This window comes from Patagioenas fasciata, chromosome Z (assembly GCF_037038585.1).
Source record: "Patagioenas fasciata isolate bPatFas1 chromosome Z, bPatFas1.hap1, whole genome shotgun sequence".
Classification (NCBI taxonomy): Eukaryota; Metazoa; Chordata; class Aves; order Columbiformes; family Columbidae; genus Patagioenas; species Patagioenas fasciata.
The window spans coordinates 55437977-55444306 of NC_092560.1; the positions used below are offsets into that span (position 1 = coordinate 55437977).

A 6330-nucleotide genomic window follows, 5' to 3' on the forward strand; every position below is an offset into this window, starting at 1 on the left:
TCACTGACAATGCCTATAAACACCTATGTCTTATTTCGTTCTGTTAATTAATTTCTGTACTTCACCTTCTGACTGTTACAGTAAAAACACCTCAATAAAGGGAGCAAATGGATGCTGGGATTTGAAAGGCTACGCCTTAGGGAGAAGTTGGGAGGCCAGGGCTGGATCCTCTGGACACTCAGGACTCCTGGTACTTACCTGGAGTTTTTCATTAAAAAAAATACCTGATTAACCTGAAGAAAACTTCTCATGTAAATGCTTAGGATTTGACAGTAATGTCAGCTGGCACTACTGGGATACCTCTTCACGATTAGGGACAAGGTAAGGAAGAGGTTTCTTGCTTGCTTCTTAACTGGGACTTTCATGCAGTTTTGCAGATCACGTTGGAGCAAGGAGATTCTCATCAGGATCGCCCCAATGTGCTGCAGAGAATTTATTGTAGGGAATTAACTGCAGGGAATTCAATACAGCAGAGAGACAGAAGATGACGTTAATTCCATGCAACTAGGTCAGTACCTTAGTAGATACAGAGGTACAATGCCCTGCACCAGACCAGGCAGAGGAGGGCCACTGAACACTGCTCTCTTGCACAGCATTGCTTTCTCAAGTGAGTGCCTCAGTTAACACATTGTTGACAGCTTTCATTTTTCCTGTTTTCACAACAATGCTCAAGCCATCGAGTTTTCAATTTAATGTAGGCTGTCTTCAAAGGAAAAAAAACTTGACTGTTTTTTGAAATCTGAATTACTCCTTCCAGCAACAGCTCTCATTTTTTCCTTGCACATATTCATAAACACAAAGCAAAAGTCATGCCAACTACTGGTTCCACACAAAGAAACAAACCTTCAGATAGTTCTGGGTATTTACCTTAGTATTCCTTCTCTAGTCAAAAACTCAGCCCTCAGGACAGTATCACACAGTTGTAAAGCACAGTATTAGAGACACTGTATGATGAGAAAACAGAAGAATCACTGAAATATGCCTTCTTAAAGAAGCAGGTTTTAATATTTTATGTAATTCTTCAGATAAACTTGTGTTTCACTGTTGGTAAATCTGTAATTATTATACCTTACATTACCTGCAAATTAATTTAATCAAAATCTAACAGCCTTTGGAACAAAGGTTGTGCACTCCTTTCTCCGAGGTGCTGCTTGTCAAAACACAATGAGGCACTACCCTTTCTATTCCCATTTAATTTCTTCAGGTCCTCTATGCTCATATCCTTTCCTGCTTGATGACAGATGCTGTCATCTGTTTCCCTGTTTTTGTTCTTCAGATAGACAAAAACCACTAGCGCTTTTAAAGGTGACTTGCCCACCTTAAAAAAAAAAAAAAAAAAAAAGCCCACACAGAACAAAAACCAAAAATAAACAAAACAAACAAAAAAACCCCACAGACAATAAACCGCAAGTTATTAGGAATATATATCTTCATGCAGATGAATTAGCAAGTGAAATATAAGGGCAGATCATCAAGGGTGTAAAGCAGAAAATCAGAAAATTACAGATTCCTTCTGATAGTTTAGCCCATTGTTTTAATGTCTTACATATTATTTTTATTTTAAAAATCAGGTCTCTTTTTATCTGAGCAACATTAACTTTCCCAAATACTATCCTCATCTTACCTTGCTCTGAAGTGTATTTAATTCTATATACACTTTTAATCTAAGCTTAGACGGCAAAGCACAAGCATTTGACGTTGCCCAAGCCCCAGTGCAGATCCTGGCAGACACTTGGTGCAGTTGGATAGTGTGTTACCCATATGTAAGTGCCATCTGTTCATCTGATGCTGAAAAGAAATGTTGGGGTAGGAACAGGTTAGTGAGCATGAACAGCTGTAGCCGGTGGTGACCTGAAGGAACTGTTAAGGATGCTGGCTTTCCTTATGGAGAAAGAGCATTTGCTTTCACACAGTGTTTACAGCTCCTCCCTTGAGCAGCCATCTGCAGTCTCCTCTATCCCTGAAACATCTGCTTTGGTAGTACTTGGACCTAAGCTTCAAGGTTTTTTTTTCATTAACAGCACTGGTGGAGCAGTATCAAGTGTTTTGCCTTTCTGCTGTTAGCTTTAGTGCTCAGCTTTTTGTGAAGGCTTCAGCTGAAGAAGACAGATCCTTGGGGTCCTTGAAGCCAGTCAAAGTCAGTGGGAGCCTTTTCACAGACTTCACTCATTATAAAGGATGATCTGCCAGGGAAGCTGTTGTAAGGCTTTTTTTTTAGTGGTCATGGTGGTTTGTTTGTTCGTTTGGTTTTTTCCCCTTGCTTGGTCAGGCCAGGCCTCCTGGACAATTCTGCTGTTAAAGGACAAGGGTTTTTGCTGTCTCCTCAAGTGGAATGTACACACAATACAGGAATGTGACAATTCACTGAACTCAGCTGCAAACACAGCAAAATTAATGGTAAATAGACACATTGCTTTTGTAGTAAATAGCATCAAATTAAAGACAGAGATACTTCAATGCTACACATATTTTATTATAAATAATTAAATGATGTCTGATACATTTTCATGGCAAGACAAAACATAAACCAATGCTTGAATATCTGGTTAAGAACTTTACCTGTGGTAAACTTATGATGAAAGGCACTTCCGTTTCATTATACAAGAAATATGTAACAAATGAGAATATTTTCAAAAGCTTTGAAAAACATAAAAAATTAAGTAATAGCCTATTTTGCTAACATACTTTCAGCCATTACAAAATGGTTAGTTCTGTAGATTTACAGATCTGAAAGTAAAAAGCTACCATGAGCATCAAGTCAGAACCTCAACATTACCCAGTCTGGAAAATGGCCTGGTCTTGAGGTAAAGATGCTGGCAGATAGAGTCCATCACATCTCTCAATCAACTGTTTCAATATTTAGTTACGTATTCCTTTACAAATATTAGCTTTATTTCCAGCGTGAGCTTCTTTGTCTTCAGATTTCAGCTGTTAGATTTGACTGTGCTGTTTTCCAGACAATTGAAGAACTGTGAAAGACACACATACTTTTGTGTAAACACAAAGGGAGTCTGGCTACTAGCAGAACATAAGTTGAAATTTTTATGTGCCTTAGCTCACGTTAATTTTTCCCACCCAACTCCCCATGCGGTGAAACCAACCAGCATGTAATGAATACCTCTAAAGCAACAAGGGACAAGAAAATCCCCGTGGGAAGGTGGAGGTGGAGAGCCAGCTGAGCTCTGCTGACAGCAAGCTGCAACAACAAACAGGTTGCTCTGTTTCTGTATTTTGGAGGTGCAATGAGATGGGCAAATTTTAGCAGTGAAACAAAACACGGCCCTTCTCACTCTCCCAGCCCTAGAATACCCAAGGAAAACACTAGTGAGGGGACAGGATTTGTCTTCCCATGCAATATTTCCTTGCATCACAGGGGCAATTTAGCTTTCAGTTGTTCTTTCATATGCTGAAAGCATATAGTTTAATTTTCACTTACAAATGGAGGTGAGAACTGTCACTGTGCCACAATCCGCATCTTCAAAGTCCAGCAAAATAATGGAGGATGAAAAATAATTCAAAAAGGTCAGGTAACTAGAAAAGATAAGAAAAATACTTAATAAAATATAAAAAGACGATACTGCACTGTGCATTTTGTACTCACTTTAGCCCAGTAGCTGTAGGATAAATTATTCCATGAGCACATGTCACAGAGGCACCCCAAAGTCGCTTTCAGGTGGACAAGTTCCAAAACAGACTTTATTCTAGTCAGAAAACTGCAGCCAATAAACCAACCAGAAGAGGGTTTGTGCAATTAGTTAGTGTTCCGACAACATAAAATACAGGTTCAGATATCAGTTGAAGAGATTATTGGAGTGCAGCAAAATAAGAATAATGAGGATTCACAGTGTGCACACACACACGCTTACAAGAAACAAACCAGAGCCCTCTGACTCCAGAGTACTCACAAAAAAAAAAAAAAAAAAAAAAAAAAAAATCACTCACCTGGACTAGGCGAGGACTCAGGCTTGCCTGGTTAGGCAAGGACTTGTTCAGGGATATATTTAATAAATCATCACTCACCCAAATGAGGAGGTGAGGTGCTCTCTATCCTGGAAAATTTCCTTAGACAATGTCCCAGTCTAAGGGGAGGGCTCCAGCTCAGCAGACCCACTGCTCCAAGAAGACCACTCATAGGGGATCTTCAGCTGGTGCCCTGTTTATAGTCTGATCAGATCTGGCTGTGGGCATTCCAGAAGCTTCTCAGCTTCTCTGGGCCCCTCCTCTGCTAACGACCCTGTCAATCAACTCCGGGTCCCACGAAAAAAAAAAAAAAAAAAGACATTAACTGCCCCATTGAAGGCTTCAGTTCTCAGAGAGGGATGTGTAACTACTACACCAGTTCTCAGGGGAGGAAGTGCAACTGCCACAGCACAGTATATGCCGATGGAAAAAAAAGATACAAATATTGCTGTGTTTCTTTTGGCTAGAAATGACAAAATGGGAATATATGTAGTACTTCTCCTGTAAGTAATACAGTCACAGTTTTATGAGTTATTTGAGATTTTTCCAAAGCAGCATGTTAGATTGATGTGCAGTGCTCTCACTATTTGGACCTTTATGCCTGGTATTCCACAAAGGAAGTATTTTTTCCAGTTGCTTTTCCTTTTGCCAAAATAATATTTTTCCTTTTTATATTTCCTAACATTTTCATCATTAACATTCAACCTTAGAACATATGTTTATAAACCATTAAAAGTCTGGTTCTAATGTTTTCATAAAAATGAAAAGCAAAATATTGTGTTCAACTTCCAACAGCAATGCACAGTGCCAGGGTGTGCATTAATAAGACACTGTCTTTTATCTAAATGTTTTAAAATATGCCGATGCTTAAACAGCCTTCAAACGCACACCCTGTTATTACTAAGTGCCATATTTTCACAGTTTTTCCAATAATAAGCATTCCTTTAATGTTGTTTGCCATTCATGTAAATCAATGTTTTTCCACTTGATCTGCAGTTAGTAAAAAGAGGACTTGCTAATTAACATTTTGCAATGAACATGCTGGTGTCCTCTGTTGATTTCCATTATTTTTAAAGTAAGTTTGAAAATAAATTATTGCACTGTTCTTTCAGACTACACAGAGAGCAGTGTCATGTCAAGCCCTGATAATGGTAAACAAGTCTGGTTTCTGGTCTACATGCTCTGCTAAGGCAGAACTTGAATTGTTTTCCATTTTCTAATTATTCACTGAAACTGAAAGGAAGTGGCATGCTCTGGGGAGAAGAGAATAGGAATGAAAAAGAGTATGTTTTTCTATTATCTTAGCATTCCTACCATTGCTTGATGCTTTGCTTATCTCACCACTAGTTGCCAGAGAAACACAAAATAACATCCTCTTTCTGGGGAAAAATAAAATAAAATAAAATAAAATAAAATAAAATAAAATAAAATAAAATAAAATAAAATAAAATAAAATAAAATAAAATAAAACTTACATGGTTACTGTTTAATGAGGGTCTTAGGAAATGTTTACACCAAACAAACTTGCTGGGTGCACTACTCAGCAATTGGCTTCATAATGTGCAAAGCACAGGTTTTAAAAACTTTAATATAGCAGAGTAACTGTCACTGATATACAGATAGTGTCAATGTAGTCACATCTAATAAAGCTGCTATCCTTGTGCACTCTCTGCCCAAGAAATGAGACAAAAGCAAGTGCCTGTCTCTCTCCATATATAAAGAACTCAGAGTCCTAACTATTCTTTCCTATGTCACACCCAAGTTAGACACCTGATATGGCTAAAAGTAGAAATACGAATATTTCTAAATGTACAGTCTAAATTTTGAGAAAATGATTCTCAGCCTTTGGAGTGAAAATGATGATGCCTAGTATGGTGCATATCCTGTGAAAGGATGCCTTTGAATAAACCACATTTTCGTGAGCTCTGTGGCAAAACGTAATTCAGCAGCAAGATTTCCTTTGTTTGAACCCTTGTTCTCTTTTCTCCTTCTCTGCTTGTAAATTTGCTTTACCCTGGAAATGAAGGCAAACCTCACATTGCTCTGAACTTTCAAGCCATGCACTACTTTACTGTGTCTGTGTTGCAGTTTTCTGGTGTTATTAAGCATCTTTCTTTGAGGAGACTCCTGCCCAAATTACCTCTAGAACTTCACTAGAACTGTGTAGCCCTTCCTGATGTTTCCATGCCTCTGACAAGTTGTTTTCCTCCTTTACTTTAAAGTTAAATATAACCTTTTGCTTAAAAACTATCAGATGAAACAATTCTCTGCTACCAAGTGAGAATTTTATACTGAGTGATATTAAGAACTAAAGGTCAGTTTCAGAATTAGTCATATATGATCAAAGATATGGACACACTTAAGTATCTT

The 6330-nt window shown here is 38.1% G+C and overlaps 1 long non-coding RNA gene across 1 annotated transcript; it reads right to left on the reverse strand.

The window, feature by feature from the left end:
• Positions 1-1373: 1373 nt before the first annotated feature.
• Positions 1374-4163, reverse strand: LOC139826448 (uncharacterized). Its single transcript, XR_011736519.1, has 3 exons — positions 4021-4163; positions 3437-3531; positions 1374-2969 (listed from the first exon to the last, which is right to left on the reverse strand). It is a non-coding gene; the product is annotated as an uncharacterized lncRNA (long non-coding RNA).
• Positions 4164-6330: the final 2167 nt, after the last annotated feature.